The sequence below is a fragment of the Procambarus clarkii genome, chromosome 68, assembly GCF_040958095.1.
Source record: "Procambarus clarkii isolate CNS0578487 chromosome 68, FALCON_Pclarkii_2.0, whole genome shotgun sequence".
Classification (NCBI taxonomy): domain Eukaryota; kingdom Metazoa; phylum Arthropoda; class Malacostraca; order Decapoda; family Cambaridae; genus Procambarus; species Procambarus clarkii.
The window spans coordinates 8,614,751-8,637,241 of NC_091217.1; the positions used below are offsets into that span (position 1 = coordinate 8,614,751).

The 22,491-nt window shown below is 41.2% G+C and overlaps 1 protein-coding gene across 2 annotated transcripts in view; it reads left to right on the forward strand.

The window, feature by feature from the left end:
* Nucleotides 1-2,894: 2,894 nt before the first annotated feature.
* LOC123774745 (integrin alpha-PS3) overlaps nt 2,895-22,491 on the forward strand; it is a 54,774-nt gene continuing 35,177 nt past the window's right edge. Inside the window, exon 1 of one of the 2 annotated variants that reach the window (XM_045769291.2) lies at nt 2,895-3,994. The gene's annotated coding sequence lies outside the window, so the exon portion shown is untranslated. Of the gene's footprint in view, nt 3,995-15,596; nt 15,734-22,491 lie in introns of those variants that run through there. The other variant, XM_045769292.2, reaches the window with a different exon arrangement.

Here is a 22,491-nt window from a genome sequence, read left to right on the forward strand (position 1 = left end):
GGGTAACAAGGGATGAATGGGGAAGAACAAGGAATGAATGGGGAGGAACAAGACATAAATGGGGGAGGAAGAAGGGAATAATGGGGAGAAAGAAGGCATGAGTGGGGAGGCACACGAGGAACTACTCATGTATGTGTACTCATCTACACACATTCATGCAGGGCCGAGCTCTTAAGCCCTCCGTGATTTCCCCCCCCCCCCTCCCCACCTCATCACTGGCTCAGTATAATAACTCATATTCACCTTTTCCCCTTATTCACATTCTGGCCTCGACGGCTTACTCATCCACTATCTACCATTTATTTACGACTCTTAAACTGCTGAAGTTAATGGTGACACTTCAATGGGGCAATATAGTGTCTCGAGATGCCATTTACGTTCCCTCGTTCCACCTTCTTCAACTCTACATCTTTATCCACTTAGTCAATTCCCCCCCCCCCCCTTAGAATCTTGTAAGGCGTTATCATGTCTCTTTTATTCCCTCTTTCGTACAGTGCAGCGAGGTCCAGGTCCCCCTCATTCTGTCTTCTTGGTTCAGAAACGAGTCTTTTTGCATATATTTGGACCTTTTCTAGGATTTTTGAATACCAGCAATATCCTCACTTTAATAAGACTATCAAAATCCTCAGATTAGGCAAAATTGTAATTAATTTTGTCAATAAAGATGTTAATAATAATAATAAGGATTTTTTCCCCAGTGTGTGGTAAGGTATGGGTTCCATGGCGGGGTGGTGACCTCAAGAACGGATCTCGCATACTGGGGATAAAATACTCGAGAGGTTGGAAGGCAGGAAAGGGGAGATATAGACAGATACTGTCTCTCTGTCTGTCTGTCTCTGTCTCTCTCTGGGTGAGGTGATGGGGGGAGGGGGTAGGCGAGAGGGGGATGGGGGAGTTAAGGACGATGATGAGATAATGGTGAGGGTGGGTGACAAGAGAGAGGGGGGGAGGGGAGGGGACGGAGCCGGTACACCCACAACACACAATAAATGGGGTATTAACTACCTGGCTTGATCAACCAGGCTGTGACTCATACGTCAGGCTGCAAGCAGCCGCGTCTAACAGCCTGGTTGATCAGTCCAGCAACCAGGAGGCCTGGTCGAGGACCGGGCCGCGGGGACACTAAGCCCCGGAAGCACCTCAAGGTAACCTCAATAACCCACCTCCCGTACCCACCACCACCAACACCTGACCTCACCCCACCAAATAACATAGGGGTTATCTAGAGTTATCTTGAGATGATTTCGGGGCTTTTAGTGTCCCCGCGGCCCGGTTCTTGACCAGGCCTCCTTTTTTGTTACACACCCCAAGGAAGCAGCCCGTAACAGCTGTCTAACACCCAGGTACCTATTGACTGCTAGGTGAACAGCCTAAAAGGTCTTTATCAAATGAAACATAAAGGTGTGAGTACTTATAAAGGCAGAATAATGAGGTGGGGGGAGGAAAGGTGGGATCAAATGAGGTGGTTAGCATGAGGTATAAGAACATGAGAGTAAAGCAAGTTGTTGGCCCATATGTGGCAGTTCCTATTGGCCCACACGTGGCAGTTCCTATTGGCCCACACGTGGCAGTTCCTATTGGCCCACACGTGGCAGTTCCTATTGGCCCACACGTGGCAGTTCCTATTGGCCCACACGTGGTAGTTCCTATTGGCCCACACGAGGCAGCTCCTATTGGCCCATACGAGGCAACTGCCCTGCCTATACGGGGCAGCTCCTATTCATATCCATCCAAAGTTATTCAGATAAAAGAACATAAAGTATAAAGGAAACTAGTTTTCCAGTCAAGTTAATACACAAACACTCGCCTATCGATACCATACAATGTTTATGTTTGGAAGGAAAGTCTTCGATGTAGGATATTATCAAATGCTTTCTGAAAAAAAAATCTATCTTTATATTATGCCTGGCTTTTGTCGTATACATAAAAAATGTCAGCATTTAAATTCATAATATTTGTTCAAACACGACCGATTTCTGTGAAAACTTTGCCGGGAATAACGAGAGAAACAAACACAGCTGTTCTAGTCATGCGCATAATCAGGTAATACGACTAAACAAACACTGGGAGAGTCATATCTTGAAGAACATCTACCCTTAGGCAGGTGTGTATACCTCTCTAGGTCCGGTGTGTAGCCATGTCTGCCTAAGACCTGGTGTGTAGGTCTGTCTGGGCCAGGTGTGTAGGCCTACCTGCTTATGTCTGGAGAGGTTCTAGACGACAATGCGTCACTCCTAGAGAGGGGGGGGGCCGTCACCACCACAGGATCATTATCACTGGATAATTAACCGCCTGACTCAACGACCGACTCACGCCTTGATGGGCTGGCCTCGTGAGTCATTTCCCTCCCACGTGTAACATCCTTCCAGCCCATCAGGACGGCCCCCAGGTGCTGCTGCTGATCTCTGGCGCCTGCCGAATCTATTGAATTACCCAGTTAAACAGGGGCAGAGCCTCCCCTGGACTGAATGTTGTGTTTCTCATGCCTGAGCCCTTGCAACCGCTACTGTTTGTGTGTGACGTCACTACTGCAAACGTCTCAATACGCGCGCTCAGCTGACGATGCTATGAGCGAAATAATAAACACATTCCTTTGTACCTGACGTGAAAACGTGATTCATTCCGGGAAACCAAGTCCCTGTCAGCTTGACATCCAAAGGTATGATTTTATCGGAGGCTAGAGGAAGCGAGCGAAACTCAGAGAGACGCTGGGCGGTGGTGTGTGTGCGAGCCAGGAGAGCTGGTTGGGCCGCTACCACTACGCTAGTTCCTGGGCTGTGAGTGAGTGTGAGGGTGGTGGAGGGAGGGGTCGGGGGCGGGGTGTGAGTGGGTCGGCTGGCGAGGCTACATACACCGTCGTCCTAGTGCATTACCACACTCCACCCCGGACACACTGGCTGGAGGCGGTGTGCGGCCGGCGCCGGACTATATTCCCTTCCTGTACGTGTATTACCTCTAATGAGGTGCACCTAGTGTAAACACAGCCTAGCGCGCCCCCGCCAGCCTCAAGTGAAGAGCTGTAAACACGTTTCCGTTGAGTGACGACTAAAGGGGGAGAGAAATTAACGAGTTAGGACGCTAGGTGCGCCCTCGACCACATGTGCTGGCGCGAAGGATATTATGAGTGACGTATAGGAACGATAAAGGACATTTTTAAGCCAATGTAACGTTGACTGGCCAGATCTGAGAGCTGCGGGTACCAATTAGCCTCCAGTCAGACCGGCCCCACTCACTGCCAGTTTAGGTACTCATCGTTTGCCCCTCACACCAAATGCAGTTTGAATTCTACCAGTGATCTCACGAGCATTAAGCAATTGGTTAAGTACGATCTCTGAACTTTCTCACGGAGGGTTGCTATTTGTGTCTGCGAGAGTTGGACGATCTCAAATTCCCGAGCATTTTCAAATATGGCAAACTGAATCAAAGGGGAAGAGCGTCTGCATAGGTAGAAAACGCTTCGCTCCAGGATCTTGGTGACACAGACCAGCCACAACACTCCCGCCCGGGCACAACACCCCCTTTTATGCCTCGCAGCGCCACTGTACTTGTTGGGTGCCACTTCTCATTCACAGAAGCTTAAGGTCTGGTGAGGAGTGTCTTCCGCTGCCCACCACCCCCAGCAAGTGAGGTGCATATCCCCCCCGGCAAGGACACCCCTCCACTGCCAGCTAGGAGGGTCTTCTTGCTGCAGCTGGCTGCGGACCGCTTCAACAGACTCCCTCAGTTGCTGGGCGTCTGACTCACCACCCGCAGACCCTCCTGTTCTTTCACACAAGACTTGTACTCTTCTCTGGGCTTCCACTCTTTGACCCGCCACAAGCAAGCATTTCCCCTCATTTCCCCGAAGAGCTGCCTCATCTCTCGCCATCACAGACAAGACCGTTTACTCTGAACCAGAAGACGACGTGCACCCTGTGGCCACCGCCGTCTTCAATACTTCGCGGCCCCCATCTCCAAGGAATTCGCTCGAGGTTCGACACCAGGAACAAAGAAGGTGAGTGTTGAGATATAAGTATCCACTGAATGTCATATCAAAACGCCCAAGGTCTCCAGGAATAGCCCGAGGCCGCAATAGTTCTTGGATACGCGTCTGCCACCGGGGCCAAGAATAGTCTATGGCTAAAATGATGTTTGAACGGAAAACATTCTAACTACCTGGTCTGGGAGCCAAATCCCAGGACAGTGGACCAGGAAGTAACACCTGTCTCGCCTGTTGCACCTTCCCTATACGAGAAAGCCCAAGGTGAGGTAATTATCAGGAGAATGCGCTACGCCATTACGGCTATATAGCTCTCGGAAGGGATGAGAATAAAGATTTAAGGAATGGTGCTTAACCACTTAGACGGTCGGGGATTAAACCCTGACCTGCAAGAAGCGAGACGGTCGCTCTACCCTCAAGTCTAAAGTGGTTTGGGAAAAAAGGCCCCAAGACATCATCACCATCATTACAGTTTCAAATGTAGGGGGTTATCTTGAGATGATTTCGGGGCTTTAGTGTCCCCGCGGCCCGGTCGGGGGGGGGGGGGGGAATACTGTGGAGTCCTGGACCAAGTGTAGGAAGAACAGCTTAGAGTCCTAGAAGTGTAAAGGGAATCCCTATAGAGTCGTGGACCAGGTGTAGTGAGAATAATACCTCAGAGTCCGTGACCAAGTATTACACGCATTATTCAAGGCTGATCTTGGCTTAGTCATTTCAGTCTCATGCATGATGCAACTCTAAGGTTAGAATTACAGTCAGTCATCCGTCCAACAATCACCCCATTCCATCTGTCCAACAATCTCCCCATTCCATCCGTCCAACAATCGCCCCCATTCCATCTGTCCAACAATCGCCCCATTCCATCCGTCCAACAATCACCCCCATTCCATCTGTCCAACAATCTCCCCATTCCATCTGTCCAACAATCTCCCCCATTCCATCTGTCCAACAATCACCCCCATTCCATCTGTCCAACAACCACGAACAGTCCAGTCAGCACTACAGTCACAACAGTCCAGTTACTCACTTGTACTTACTTATCTCAACAAACAAACAAACAAACAAACAAGTCAAGAGGTTTAATTCGATTAAAAAAAAATCCACAAAACAGAGTGACTAAATTTTAAATTTAAAAATTCAGTTGCCCCCCAAAAATATAAAAAATCCTCAGGAATAATTGTGGGGGAGGGGGGAACATTTGACACGCTGCCGGCTTCCTGTCCCTGTCGAGACCACTAAGAGATAACGACCCCTCGGGGTTAAATTGAGGTATATTATCTGACCTAACGGGGCTTCAATGAAACAACGTTAGGCTTCATACAACCGTTAACCCAAGACACCCTCCCAGCGTAGTATATACACCCAGGACACACCCCAAGACACCCTCCCAGGGTACTATACACCCAGGACACACCCCAAGACACCCTCTCAGAGTATTATACTCCCAGGACACACCCCAAGACACCCTCCTAGCGTACTATACACCCAGGACACACCCCAAGACACTCTCCCAGGGTACTATACCCCCAGGACACACCCCAAGACACCCTCCCAGGGTACTATACACCCAGGACACACCCCAAGACACCCTCCCAGGGCACTATACACCCATGACTTGCCATCAACTCACGCATGGGGCTCCAACGGAGGTCACGGCCCCATAATACCCGATGGGGGGAGGGGTTGAAATGGAATGGTAAGGTAATTATTTGATGAAAGCGCTAAGCCAGTATGACAATACAGTACAGGGAGAGGATATGAGGACAAGGATTTGGAATAGCGCGGAGGGAAGGAATTTTGAAAGACATGGAAAAAAAGGAAGCATGACATTACAGTGTATATATATATATTAGGGAATAAACTGACTAGAAGCGTTGTTAAAGTAAATACCCTGATAGGCTTTAAAAATAGGATAGACGCAGATGCAAGACAGAAACCAATTGAGTGCATAAATGGGACATGTCTGACAGGAGTGGGCGAGCCATCTGAGGTATTTCTTTGTTATGATTTTATGCAGTGGCTTTAATATTTTATTTTAAAGCTATTTTATATATATATATATATATATATATAATATATATATATATATATATAATATATATATATATATAGCTTTAATATTACATTTCACTGATCCAGGGTCAGTTAATCTTTGCTGTTTACATTCCTGAAGGTGTTTCTTGAGAGTGTAGCATTAGAGGCTGTAACAGTATGGCAGACAATCTCATTGGGAAGGCCAAGATTTATCTCCAAGCGTTTCCTTTGCTACTTGTTCTGCTGTATTCTGCTGCCTCACTGTTTGTTATTCCTATCAATCTCTGTACTATACAAAAGTTCATGTTAAATATTTCTAACTTTTCTGAATAACCACTATACTATTACAATTACATTACAAAGCATATAGTTAAAGTGTTTAATGGCTGTTATTGTCCACTTTGCGTCCACGAACATCACATAGATCTGTATACATCATGTTAATATAGCTTTGAATGCGATAAGAATTGCCTTCAATTCTGTTGTGAATGTACCAGCTGCATCATGCAACCTTCACAGTCATACGTGAGGAGACGGTTGCGAAGCCTGTTCCAGCTGGGGACTTGAAAGCTATCTGTGTGCACACATGTACTGGCCCTGCTTCTTGTTGTGGATCTTTAAATAAGGAGAAGGGGGTGATGTTTGAAGAGAGGGAAGGAGAGAAGGGGAAAGACAGGTGGAGAGGGCGTGAGAGGGGGATTATGGGAAGAGAGGGGTGGATAGGGAATGAGATTTGGGGGTGGGGGAGTGGGAGAAAGACCCGGCCGCAGCCGAAAACCCCCTCCTAGTATGTATATATTTTGAGATTATAGGAAAATGTCACCGAATAACGTGATGCTTCAATGTGTAAACTGAAGGAGAGACACAAGTCTATTGTGAGCTCAGAGTGATTGTATTCACATTAGTGCAACCCGTCCTCAGGCCAAGTCCATTCTATCCAGCTGTCGACCCCAAAGATGCATTCATCATCTTCATCATCTAAACACAGGGTAAGTGTTTAGGTTATGTTGCCGATTATTTGTAGTACGTGGGTAAAGCATTTACAGCGTTGTAGTTCGAACAAAAGTCGTCAGCGAAGCACTTGTTCCGGAAATGTTCGGACGTCATCAGTTGTGAGTCGTGTGTAAACCGCTTTTCGTTCATAAACAGTGGGGGGTTTGGCGGGTGCACGGAATGGACTTCGAGGCCTTTGTTTAGAGGACGGGCTGCTGAATGGGTGTACTTAGTGAGAGTGGACCGATGTTCAATCTTTGCTGCATCCTAGTACTAAAACTAGGCTGCGATTGTTTGTGCTGCAGCCTATCAGAGTTAACTCCCTTAATAAACTGCTTATAATAACAGTGCGGTATATAGTATGTATGTGTGTGTAAAGAGGCAGTATCGTCCACCACCGGATGTTTGAACTCTTGCACCACTGGCATTATCTCGTGTGCAGCTTTCCCCCAAAAAACTATGCATGCTTAGAAAGCAGTGAACGCCTAGCATTAGTATACTAGCCACACGTGGAGAGCAATATATGCCTGCTATTCGTTTACGATTCACACTTAAAAAGCAGCGGCAGCTTTCTATTAGTCTTGTATGCTGGTTACGCGCGGTGCTGGAATCCGGCTCATAAAACAGGTATGGACGCCTCTCCGTCATACCTATCGTCTTCAATAATACATCGCATTTTGTCGTGAAAATCCCAAATGGACAAAATGAGAGCTGCTATAAATCATAGCGGCTCTTAAACAACTACTATGTGTGGATCTATCGGTTAGGTTAGGTTCAACCCGTCCTCCCTTTAATAGAACGTCTCATTTTGACGTATACTCTTATCTAAGACCAAAAATTGTCGTACTCGAAAATGGTAGCGGCTTGCGAAATTTATATTCTGTCCCGTTGTAGGGGGGTAGAAATAGCCTAAGCTACTTTATCCCTTTGAGATGTATTTTTTTTCTTTTCTCAATAAACTTAATTGAACTTGTCCCGTTGTCTGTTTGGGTGCTCTGGTAGGTGAGGAGAGGTGACTAATAATGACAGTTTCTTGACGATGGGCAATCTCAAGAGGACAGGCTGTTATTAGGATAGGCTCGGGCAATTTAGTAAATCATTTTTGTGACATCTTGAAAGGATGGCTTGTATTGTCCATACAAAACGCATCGCTTCATACTTAACAAAATGAACCCGTACTGGAGAAGAATTCATCAACCGTATCTTGAACGCATGGCTAATAGTTTAAACATTGTTGCTGTATTCGCTGTATGAACCTCGTTAGACACTAAGCCATCGTGATGGGTGAAAGTGGACGCTATTCTAAAATCACCGTCATGTAACCCGCTGGAGTAGAAGAGATAATATAAGTGTTCTAGTTACAGTACTAAATAATACAGTGCTGTATCGGACTGTAACTAACGTATTCACACTCTAGAAGCTTAGCTAAACATTATCTAGGACTAGGTCCTCATTACATTCTATTAATGAAATTTTTGTAAATTTAAATGATATATCATACAATATTAACTCTTCTTGTATATACTTTTCAATTGGGCAGTTTATAATAGCGCGCCTTGTTGGAATGATGTACCTGAGCATATTAAGATACTACATGGGTCGGATTTAAAAAAAAAGGCGCGAAACATTCCTTTAATAAAATATAATACTCCAAACAAATTACTTCAGGGTCTAAAACATTTATTTATTTCTAAATCTTTCCACGAAAACTATACTGTTTAATATATTTTCATTCATCATTTGAATCTGAGTAAGAGCGAGCGTATCAATCTTAAAAAAAAATCAAAGTGGATCTATTTTTTGGTGATCTATTTTTTTTTCACCCAACAAGTGAAACTGAACACCAGGTGCAAGTCATCGTTCCGTAATGTCTCGTGTACTTAACATTCCGGTTTTGCCGAGAAATCTCGAGGGAGGAAACGGGAAAGACAACCGGACACGTGAAGGGTAAACGAACGGGAAAATAGAAGATATAGATAGATAGAAGATAGAAGATAGCTGCTACTCTATAGTCCCCAATTGCAAATACTGGTGGCTCTCAATGACATTCTGTGTCGATGGTCTGAGACAGACAGGATGCAGCAAGTAATGAAAGAGGCTAGACAGATATCTGCCTGGAATTTTGCCGCTGATACAGCCTGAGGCGACGGTCGTCTATCAAGCCTCAGTTTCACACACACACGCATGCATACACACGCAAGCACTGCCACCGGGGTGGGTGGAGCCTGTTTTAATCTCACGGGAGGCTTGTAATATGCGGTAGTTCCTGTTTGCTTGCCCTCGTCCCCGAAGAGGAATTCAAAACTTCCCGTTTGGGTCAAACCGTTCGGTTCTCCCCTTAGTGTGCGGAGCAAGTTCCGAGCGGTCGTGGGTAATTGGTATTATGTACACCTTTCTACGATTTTCTACCAAATAGTACAAATCAAACACTAAGATACGTTGCACCAAGGTGTACGAAACTTATTTCCCTACCTGAATGACCATGAAGCAAGAATGTGTTATCTTAACTACTTGTTGCTTTCTTGCGTATCTTAAAAAATAAACAATAAAAGTCTGAAAACGAGACAAAGCAAGAGAAAGCTATGCAATCTGGTTGAATATTTTCCGTCAGACCTCCAGGCAACGACCTCAAGGTCACCATCAATCTTTTTTACCTTTTGATTTTCTGGGTTTGTTAATTGAATAAATTAGCAAATCTTACAGTAGCAACTGCTTTTACGTAACTATGCAGTGGTCGTTGGCTCCTAGGGACATTTCATATTCTGTCTTCTAGACATCTGCCTCATTTTGGGTAAACACCTTGTCTAGTGTTGTTGGTGGGTCGCTCTCTCCTTCCTCTTGTTGGTTCTGTGATCTGTTGCTTCAAGAAGTTTGTGTCAGATGTGTTCATCAGCTTTGCTATCCATGTCCCACCAACCCTCTTGGGAGGGAGGGTGGGGGTTTGGGGGGGGTCTTTCGTTTTTCAATCTTTTACCTATGATTAAAATCTCCAAGTATAACGATCAATCTTACTCCTCATTTTCATTGTCATTATGGTCTCCATTTCTTGCTATAATTAGGCAGGTCTTGTTATATTCATCGTATTCCTCCCTAGGCTTTCAGTTTGGCGTTGGATTGTAAAACTACCTTGTCATCGCGCTGTTGTTATTCCTAATATGTACACTTGCTAATCGGTTTTGTCAAATACTAATATTTACTCAACGCTCCAATGCAGCTGTAACGGTTGGGCTGCACTTCTACCATTCCTGTTCACCCGCTCCTTCCTTAGTGTTTGATTTCCTCCTGGAAAGATCACATCGTTTATAACACTTGTCAGTTTCGTTTCAGTTATTGCGATAATATGTAGTTTTTTTTGTCACCCTTTCTTGGTACCCTACGCCCCCCCCCCCCCCCTTTATTTGTAATTCCATCTACATCCGTGTACATAATTAGTGTGCTCTTTTGTGTATACAAGCATGAGAGCATGCGCATATTTACGCGAGTATGACTGTGTGTGTTTAAGAGTTGAGGGCAATGTTTATAGATTCACGAGATAGTCTCCACTTTGCGTTCTAAGCATTACAGATCTGCAGCAGTTGGCTGTCTATAGATCGCTTTCATAAAAAAAAAAAATTCGAAAGAACTAATAATATTGAGTATTTAAGATCACCCGGTGTCCTGAGCGAAATTTTCATTTATCATTTTATCAATATGTTTGAGAAATCACTGGACGAGGCGATGGAAACTTGGTGCCCTGTAAGGCAGAAACTTGGCCTCACATTTAATGCACTGCAATTTTCACCTTAAATAAAGCAAAAATAAAAAAATCCCAACTCATTTTTACCCCACTTCGCATTAATTAGCATCAGCCTCGATGGGTTGGGTGGATTGACTGGTTTCGTAAACTTCTAGTTAGGCTAAATTTGAAGCGTGTTAAAATAGTAAAAATGGACCTGAGGTTATCTTGGGGGGCTGATTCCGAGGATCAACGTCCCCGCGGCCCGGTCTCTTACCTAGGCCTTCTGGTTGCTGGACTGATCAACCAGGCTGTTGGACGCGGCTGCTCGCATCCCTGACGTATGCATCACACAGTCTGGTTAATCAGGTATCCTTTGGAGGCATTTCCTGGTCATCATTGTTGCAAGTTTACCCATAGATTTGACTAAATGAAAAATGACGCCAATATATTTCATAAGTAACGACAGAATAGATGATTGTATTTTGGCTCGGTAAATGTATTTCAGAATTGTAGTAATATATTCAAGCCCTAATTTTTAAGACACAGAAGATGACGTCAGCACTCACTGCTGGGTAAACAAACATATTTCACCTCCCAAAACCCTGTAATTACGCTTACGCTTAACGCGTCTCAAGACATCAACAGTTGCGCAAGGTTCTTATGCACCATCTTGTAATAATATGGCATATAGGACATACAAATTACAGAAGCAAATCCATGAAACATTGAACTACACGTCTCACCTGGTGACTTGCTGGGGCGACAGCTTCCCGCCCAGCCGCCAGGTGGCAGTAGTGTCCTTCGCGTATATATATATATATATATATATATATATATATATATATATATATATATATATATATATATATATATATATATATATATATATATATATATATATAATGAAAATATGAAAAGTGAGAGAAAAATAGGCCACTTTATTGTACACTATATATATTATTATTAGTACGCCAAGGGGTTGATTATACAGTCAGTAAGGATATGTTACCCTTAACACCCAACATGACCTAGACAGAATATTCTACATTTACTCGTACAATTAGTTAATTTAACTTGTCCTAAAGTGTACCGGTTGCAATCGGACATTAAACCGAACATTTAAAACAAAAACTTCAAAAAAATTATCCTACACTAGGCAATCCAAAGTACGAACAGGTCATATACATTTTCTTTAACAGTCTGATTAACGTAAGCTAAATGCATATATATATATATTTGTGCTCAATCACATCTGTTCCTGATCCTGTTGGCCACAATCAGGAAAATGTCGCCACAGGTTTGTTAGCCTAGCACCACACACAAATGTATTTCAGAATCAATACACCACACACAGTAATACAACAATAATACAGTAATACACCAACTAATAATACAACAAGCGTAATGCACTACCCCCATCTTTAACTGGGCAGCAGGGGAAAGGTAATTACCAGGACAAACCCCCAAGTCACTAATTTATAAATCACTGACTGTAAATAGAATAGACAGCTAACGAATAGCAATCTTGTATAAACAAATAATTTGTTTACTTTTATTATTATCTGGTTCATACACTCTATTTCCTAATCTGTAGACAGGAAAGGTAAAGTCAATATATATTCCTACCGTACCATCTCTGGGGCAAGTGTAGGGACCCATAGCCTCGGGGAAGAAAATAAAGAGTATTCAGAGAAGACCTACCTGTATTAGATACAGAAAAGATGAAGGAATGTGTAACGTCAGGGAAAATCACCAGTCCTGTCTTCAAATAATGCACCCCATTTTGACGCCATTAAGATGGAATAGATTGAAATACAACAATATACTACATGAAATATAGCGATTTATTGCATAAAATATAGTGATATATATTATATGCAATATATATATATATAAGTAATGAATGAATTAAACGATATATATATACTGTATGGAAATATATATATATCGATGTGATGTATAAAAAACTAGTGATATACTTTACGAAATCTCTGTAAATGTAAATCCTAGATAAATGCACTATATCCTCTCCCAAAAATGCATATATAAACCGAGAACTATAAAGGGTAATATATATATTTCAAATTCCCTTTTCCGTGTGGGTGAGGCACCTCACCTGTCTTTACCCCTCCCCCCTTCACCCCCTTCCCTTACCCCAATTATGGGGCCACTTGGCACTCCTTCCCGCCTGTTACTCCTGTCATTTACTGTCTTGCCCGTCCACCAAGGGCACTCCGAGACTTGACAAATACCACACACACACGCAGCTTTCAAAAGTGTTCAAGGGAGAGTAATTTTGGTCCATCAAGCTAGGCGTGTTGACGCTGGAAGTGATGAACTGATCACGCGTTGTGAGCGTTCGGTGTTACGTGTTTTCTTAAGTAAACAGAAAATATTGCTATACTCTATCAGTTTTGTTTTTTTGGGATTATACTATTGCAGATCATGTCATAGTAAGGCACCTGCTGGTTCTACACAGCTGTTACAGCAGCTGAAAAACCACACCTGCCGTGGCTTATTCCATACATGGCTTCATCCACCTCTTTCTGTGTTCGTGGCTTATGTAACAATTTAATATACACCATATCTCAATAAGCTTATTACATATCTGTTATGGCTTGCTCTGTATCTGTCATGGCTTATTCCAAATTCCATGGGTCGATCCTCATCAGATACAAATTACTCCACAACGCTCTAGTTATTCCACCCTAAGCTGATTCCACAGCTTACTCCAGACTTAATGAGGCATGCCACATGGCATGATTTCATACCCACGTGATGGCTTTATCTCATCATACCTGCCAGTGGCTTGCTCCAAATCATTCTTGTCTTCGTCCACATCAGCCAGCCATCGCTTGCTTCATACAGAGCATGGCTCACTCACGAGCACTTACTTTATAAGTGTTTCCTTCATAAGCGCTTACTTCGCGAGTGCTTATTTCACGAGCGCTTCACAAATGCTTACGTCGGAAGTGCTTACTTGCTGAGCGCTCACTTCTTGAGTGCTTACTTGCTGAGCGCTCACTTCTTGAGTGCTTACTTGCTGAGCGCTCACTTCTTGAGCGCTCACTTCTCGAGTGCTTACTGCTCGAGCGTTTACTTCTCGAGCGCTTCTTGAGCGTTTACTTCTCGAGCGCTTACTTCTCGAGCACTTACTTCTCGAGCGCTTACTTCAATAAGTGACAAAGTTCACTTTAAATTCTGGATAACCATTTATCTGGTACGCTCGATTACGTTTTTCCCACCGGAAGGAAACGGTTATCTCCAGTTGTCGCGTTTCCCGAATATCTTTAGAATCTCATCGCAGTGTTTACAATATAAAGCCTTTTAAGGTAACACTGTATCTCATTTTACTGTTCTAATGGTTGACTTTTGAAACAATGCGGTGATGGAGGGAGTGTTCAGGGAAGACCTGCCATCAGTGTGTTTGCAGTGGTTGGTGTATGATATCGTAATAATGTAGGGTGAAGGAGCCTAGCCAGGCCTCGTAGTTTCAAGGTGGTATTGTCTAGTCTGGCCGCAGGTGAGAGTATATGTACCACCTGTATGATGGGTTTATTTTAACGCTTCAACTTGGCCAAGATTTCTGACACTGGTGGCCTGAGCCAAGTTGACGCCTCGCACCGTCGAAATTGTTAGATTGATAGATAAATGTGTTTTAAATACGATAATTATGTTATTATATAGAATGAAAATTAATCCACTGTAGATCAGACTAATTTTTAAACACTTTTGCTATTCCTAATATACATTAAAACCTAATGGATTCCATAAGTCTCCAGCACTTCTAGGTAACCAAGGCTAACCTCTCTCGTTGCGGAAGCAGAACGCTATTAACGCTGTCTTTTGACCTCTGACCAGACCCGCTAGCCTGTTCAAGGTCTGGTAAATATTAAAATTTTATTTTTCTGCACTCCAAGGCCGTGTGGGGAAAACTTGTCCACGGGTGCAGGGTCGCGTCGTGCTACTCGTCTTCATTAAAATGCAAGGGTAAAATGCTCGTTAACCCAGAAACCAAACCCCCCTGTTTACGAATGAAAAACATAATACACATGAATCATATAACCCGTCCTTGTAAGCAACGACCAAATGATGGTTAATTCAGCCACCAAACTCTTTTTTTACTCAACTTATGACGTTTTAATTTTTAAGGAATAGGCTTCGCTCTGTCCTCTGTTCAAATCGTACCTCCCTAAATGCTTCACCAACGAACTGAAAATATAGGTAATTCCCATTAGAACCTAAACACCCAACCTCGGCCTACCTATAGATAAAATAATAATAATACTTTATACTATATATGAAAAATATCGACTTTAAATACACACGTTTAAACTGATGAATGTTTTTTTTTTTGGGGGGGTCACCTTACCTTGTGTTGATTCCGGGGTTAAGGTCCCCGCGGCCCGGTCTCTGACCAAGTCTCCTATAGCTGTGACCAGGGTCGGTCACAACCCTGAGGGTGAGAACTTAATAACATGTTTCACCCACGTCAGCCCGAGGCATGCACAATGCATCTTCTGGCATGAAGGAAGGTAGTCTTCTTACCTTAAGCCACGTTATTGTGACTCAAGTTCAAGTTCAAGTATGTTTATTAAGACAAGAATATACATCTCAAAGGGACAGAATAGCTTAGGCTACTTCCCTGTGACTCGTCGTCTGCATAGAAGAAGTACGGTATGAATGTAGAACAAGTACGGTATGAATGTAGAACAAGTACGGTATGAATGTAAAACAAGTACGGTATGAATATACGTAGAACAAGTACGGTATGAATATACGTAGAACAAGTATGGTATGAATATACGTAGAACAAGTACGGTATGAATATACGTAGAACAAGCACGGTATGAATATACGTAGAACAAGTATGGTATGAAGTAGAGACATAATCGGGCTCAGAGACCCACGTCCGGTGTAGGCTGCCTGTTAGTAGTAGTCTCTCGTCTGCCGGCCTAGAGACCAAACGTGGTGTAAAGTGTCTCTCTCTCTCTAACGTTTTTTTAAGTGTAAGTGCTGTGAGATTAAAGTTTAATCTGTTGTCATCTTGCGTAAGTATTAGTGCAGCGAATGATCATCTCGCCATGTTGTCTGATACACGTGTAATTTGTTCACGAGTGTGCTTGGCGATTAGGATCTTGAGTGCTTATGGCAGCACTTTGAAATAATAGCATTATTAGGGTATGATGATAATGTCTTTATAGCTAAGTACTATAAAAGGTGTTGCTCTGCTGCAAATTATAGATCAGCTTAATTAAAACTTGAAACGATTATATATATTTTCAGTAACAACACGAAGGATGAATCATTTTATTGGAAATGATTGCGCAATCTATTCTAACAGTGATACATATATATGCAATTACTATTAGACAAATGATATTTGCTGGGCAGTCGCTTCCTGACAGCCAAACTTCAGAAAAACATTAAACGGAGGAACCTTTTTAACGAGATAATATAGACCATGTGAACAAGCCCTTGCACTAGACCACAGCTTATAATTGGGAGAAAGTGTTTAGGCTTTCCTTTATAGACTTGGCCCAGTGTTTTTCTGTTTGGTCTGATAAAGCTCTTATAGGTGAAATGTCTACAGATAAAGAATATATATACTCTCAAATATATGAGATTATATCCTCTACATCGTTATAAGTACCTTGAGCTGTCTGCAGCCAATAGTTTAAGACAACATCAAGTAACCTAGCAATTGTGACAATAAATGTTATCTATTCAGATATTGTTTCTTTCTGAATAATATGCGTTAAAAATACAAAACAGTGAGATAATGAAAGAACTGGTGTATTAGATAAAGCGACATCCGAAGAAATTATTAATATAGGTAACCTGCCAGGCAAATTATGACAAATATTAAGAATACTGTACAGTATTCCAGTTTCCATTGAAAACATAACCAGAGTGATTCTTGATCCAACTGATAAAACACGATTTTCATCAATCATGTTTCCGTAAACTAGCATAATCATTATAAATAGTGTACACAGGTGAGCCAGTGAGGTAATTGTATTTGATCTCGGGTTGATATATGCCCAGTGAAATATTATTTTTTTGGTAGGAGCAAATGTTTATCAGTTTACATAGACCCGTCGCATAGAGAAGGACACTACGTAATAAACATGTACGTAACGTAGTACTATATACACATAGAAATCACAATAGCGTCATTTTGTTTTAAGCATATGCTAATTAAACCAACCCTAACTAATCTAGCTTCCCCTAACATAACCAAACCTAGTCTAACCTAACCTGATTTGACCTAACCTAACCTGATTTGACCTAACCTAAACTTGTCTAATCTATCCAACCGAACCTAACTTAACCTAAACTGACTTAGCTTTAAACTGTGCTACATAGTTGTCCCAGCTTGGCGCCTTCTTTTGATGATTTAGCCTAAACTAAATGATTTTTTAGATGATTTTGATTAAATGATTAAATGAGATGATTTTGATTAAATGATTAAATGAGATGATTTTAAATTATAAACTTTGATGATTAGCCTAAACTGATCTAACCCGTCCTAGTCTTACCTAACATCAAAGTCCACTACACAGTGACAGTTTAAGTCAAGGTTGGTTTAGGATGGGGAGATATTAATATAGTGTCAGTTATTAAAAGTAATCATCCAGTCAAGTCAATTTTCCTATTTGTATGATCCAGCAGCTTAAAGAACTTGTTGCAAGATTCGCCTCAAGACATATTAGAGCACTTAAAAGTGTCAATATATCTGTATCTACGTCATTAACGAAATATATATATATATATATATATATATATATATATATATATATATATATATATATATATATACCTTGGAGAGTTGTAACTCTGAGAGGCATGTAACATATGACTTCGAGTGGACATAGTCGCGATTACACCGTTTTTTTCAAGTGCCTTTATTTTTGCCACCAGACGAGTGACATACTGTATTTAGATACTTACATCATCAGTTCTTGTGCTCCCCCCCCCCCCTCTCTCTCTCTCTCTCTCTCTCTCTCTCTCTCTCTCTCTCTCTCTCTCTCTCTCTCTCTCTCTCTCTCTCTCTCTCTTTTGTAGGTATACACTCTAAGCATTATAGTGGTGTCGTCCGCCTTATTATTTTTATTTTTTTGTAAATCCTCTTCCTTTATTTCGTTAACGTCCTGAGTGTAAGATGAGCACTATACGTTATAGCTTAAAATATAAGCTGTATATTTTAACCTCAGTATACAGATTATTTCATAGATTATATATATATATATAGGGTTTGATTATGGGCTATATATACCACTGGTGTTCAGACAGATGACAGAATATAAATCAAAGAGTAATAGCATCCTGGCAACGTAAGAACCTAAAAAATAGTGTATACTCACACTGACATAAATGACATCATTGCCACTCATCTCTCAGTCACATCAACGCCAATGTCAGTATCATGTCATAATGGGTCCTGTTAATATTCTTATTTAGTATATAATTTATAGGTATAAATGATCAGTGGTAGACTTTTATTATTATTGTTTTGTCTTTAAAGAATAATGTACTTGAAATTTGGTAAAAATAAGTCAATTATACATGCTCAATCATTTATGAATGAAGTTTTTATTTAATTTGAATTGGAATTTTTAATATAGCAAATCAATGATATAGCTTATAATACAGTCCCCTATAGAACCTATAGTACATCCTATAATATAGCAAATCTTATTGAAAATAAAAATGCACACAATATATAGCTCAAAATACAATTCTTAAAACAGCTCTTAATACAACTCGCTGTATATTCCATGATATACCTGATAATACAGCAAATATAGCCCATAATACAGTTCAGAATACAGGTGCATTACACACACCACATATTACAGACCAGAATACATATACAGTAGTATAGCCCATAATTCGATTAATAATGTCTTCCATAATACAGTACATAGGCAATAATACACATTTTAAGACATCTCAAGATTAATGACTAGATTAGTCGTTGAGATGCAAGTCTCAAATACTCAGTGTGTGTATATGTTGATTATATAGATGAAGACATACTCAGACATACATGAGTATGAAGAAGACATACTCCTAACCACATACTATAATCAGCCTTGACAAAGCACTTAGGAGAGTGCGAAAGACTTGGTGTAATTCTTTACATAAATTTCACAAATACATAAGTGTGGGTTTTTATCCTAAATACAGTCCATAATACATAGACATTTTGCTGCCGAGCTTATTTGCTAGTTCTTGATACAAACTAATTAGTTCTGTGTATTTATTTGATTATACAAAGTAATAGGGGTAAAAAATGAAAAAAATAAACACTTTAAATGTCACGTCGCGTATGGTAGTAATCTAAATTCCAGGAGCTTCTGTTGCAGTATATCATGTATCCTGAGTCTTGCTGCGTTGTATATCCTGGGAGTTACACAACCTCATGGTCAGTATGTGAGGTAGACTGGTAGACATCACTCAACTGGAAGAGACTGGTAGAATCATCATTATGTGGTAGAGTGGTAGCCACATTGCTTTATGGGCAGACATTAGTAAACACATCTCTGGGTAGATATACTATGTAAAGTAGTGTTGCCTTGAGGTGTTGGGTGGCATTTGGAAGGTCATAGATATATATGAGAAAGACGAGAGCTACGTATGCTGCCCTGGGGGAATGTTTTGTCACCAGCACAGATAATATCAAATTCAAGTATATTATAGTAATACTGGTGTCTATTTGAGAGGGTCAGATGCCTTCCTGGCAGGAACTTAGTACATTATATTTAGCTAAATGGTAGTAACATTGCTTACATGTAAGTTTCTTAATGATAATGATTTATTATGGATAATGAAATCGCAAGGTTAAGATTCTCTGTGAGAAAATATTTAGGTTATACAACGGGATCGAACCGGCGTCCCTGGACTCCCCAGGTACACGCACTGTGTGTGTGTGTGTGTGTGTGTGTGTGTGTGTGTGTGTGTGTGTGTGTGTGTGTGTGTGTGTGTGTGTGTGTAATTACCTAAGTGTAGTTACAGGATGAGAGCTACGCTCGTGGTGTCCCGTCTTCCCAGCACTCTTTGTCATATAACGCTTTGAAACTACTGCGTTATATGACAAAGAGTGCTAGGAAGACGGGACACCACGAGCGTAGCTCAGTAGTGTGTGTGTGTGTGTGTGTGTGTGTGTGTGTGTGTGTGTGTGTGTGTGTGTGTGTGTGTGTGTGTGTGTGTGTAGAGTGCGTGTGCCTGAGGGGAAGGAGGTCCAATGACGCAAGTTCGGTCTCATTATATATGATCTCAGTATTTTCTCATGACATTATATTGAAGGTTTAAAACGATATCTGAAGCTTTTACCGTATATCTGAATTTTTTTTTACGTCATGTTAGTTGCTCGCGTTGTTTTGAAGTTACCGTATTATATATATACATACATCTGCAGAATTAGCCTGGAATAGATATACAGAATTCAGCCCCAGTCTCCTGTTTAGATAATACTTACAGTAACATATATTGACGGAATGAACAATTAGAAAGTACACATTGGTACTATTGAATTTTGGACAAACTGGGAAAGGTTTTGTATTCAATCCATCCTCCTGAAATGATGATAGTAATGTTTGTAACTGTATGGTAAAAACTATCACTATGTGGTAATTGAGCCCTTTTTTGTACTTTTTATAGTCCTAACCTTTTCTAAAGCTAAAAACCAAACTTAAATATTCTTAGTACAGTATATCATGTACTATATTAGTCCTCAGATAGTGTGCATTAGGCCTAGGATGATTAAGTTAGGTTTTATTAGCAACATCATTATAAAAACTTTTCCAGGTTGTCCAAATTCAGTAATACAAAAGTCTACTTTCTGGTGGTTCAAGTTTAAGTATGTTTATTGAGACAAGAAAGAAATACATCTTAAAGGGATAGAGTAGCTTAGGAATCTCAAAGGGATAGAGTAGCTTAGGCTATTTCTACTCCCCTTTTTGGTGGTCCAATCACAACATATTTGTACTTTCGACCACATCGTTACTGTAAGTACTTTCATTTTAGGAGGATGGGCCGAGTTCTTAGTCAGCTGAGCGACTATTTAATTAAATAAATAAGTGGAAATCATATTGGAATTGTTTGAAGGTTCAAAGAAATAAGAACATGCAACCTTAAAATTTCTCTTTGCCGTAATTCTGTGGTCATGACTCACATTATGTTGGTCTGCACTGTCCTTGTGGCTGATAGAAAGTTGTGAGTGTGTGAGTGTGTGTGTGTGTGCGTGCGTGCGTGCGTGCGTGTGCGTGAGTGCAGTGCTTACCTAGATATACTCGGAAGGTTACGTGACAGTTTCTAAGCCCCGTCTTTTGAACTGTTTGTAGTTAATGCAATTACTGTTTCTCTTTTCTTTTAGAATTATCATTTAAGTCTGTGTTTTAAGTCAGCTTCGACAACGTGATGATGTAATCCATTCCGTTTATTTACGAATGTTACACTGGTAAATTCTCGGAATTCTCGGGTACTCTAAAATGGTTTTTGAATTCAATATTTCACATTATCGTCAATAATACACCATAGTAACATAATGAAACCTAACCAAACCTAACCTAATCAAACCTAACCAAATCAAACCTTAACCTAACCATGGATAGAGAGTAGATAATAGTGCTAGTTATATAGTCGTTTTCAATCCATTCCCTTGAGCGGATCTCCTCCCTGAGGACAGGTTGAATTGGGCTTCAGGCAAGGTTGTGTATAGTATAAGACAGGCTCCTTTGTCCATGACCCAGAAGGCTAGGATATCCGGACATACATTCGTCAAGCTTGAGGTAACCTCGCCTTTTCCGCTATCGTTCATGTGTTGCAATAACTTTCGGTACTTTGTTTTCACTTACTTACAACCCTTACAATGAATAAGTATATTTCCTAACATCTGTACGTCTTGCATGCGTGTCCTACTTTTATGCATGTCCTCGCGTTCTGTTACTGATCAATCCAAATATCTTCGTTATTTTAGCATCGACATCCCCTGTATGTTTTGTATATCTGCATCAGGTCACCTTTATTTATACTTTCTTCGTGTGTGTGTTTGTGTTTGTGTGTGTGTGTGTGTGTGTGTGTGTGTGTGTTTTGTGCGCGTGCGTGTGTGCGCGTGCGTGTGTGCGCTTGTATATACTAATTTGTACCTGCAAAATCTAGAATCAACTCGTGGACTTCGCCTTTGCAGACTCCGTTTTTTACTATTAACACTAAAATAGTATTTTCTCGCATTTCTATTGTTTTGTATCTAGCTTCCATCTATGTTCTATCGTTCTATTGTCAGTTATTCTAAATTATTTGTCCATCACGTCTTCTCTCTGTCTCTTCGCTATCCTCTGAACTTTTCAAGTTTCCTTATGTGCGTCTTGAGAGGGAAACCATGCTGGAGGTGCGTACTTTAGGACTGGTCTCACGTAGGTGGCACGCAGTGTCATGAATACTTATGTATTCATAAGTATTCATAACGCGTTATGAATACTTATGTATTCATAACGCGCCTACGTTATTCTCTTGATCTGTTTCTTTGAAGTAAGACTTGGTGTTGTATCTATTTCTAGGTAATTTTATCTACTTGGTTTTGAGAGATAGTTCAAACTTAATTGTGGTTTCCCGTTTCCTGGCCTCATTTTCATTACATACTGATAATGTATTACAGTAACCTATTTCTCGAATCAAATCCGTAATCTGTTTGTTTTTCTTGAATATTCTGGTCTTTGTCTGTCCACGTTCTTCGCGTTAAATTTGATTTCTCCGCAAAAAT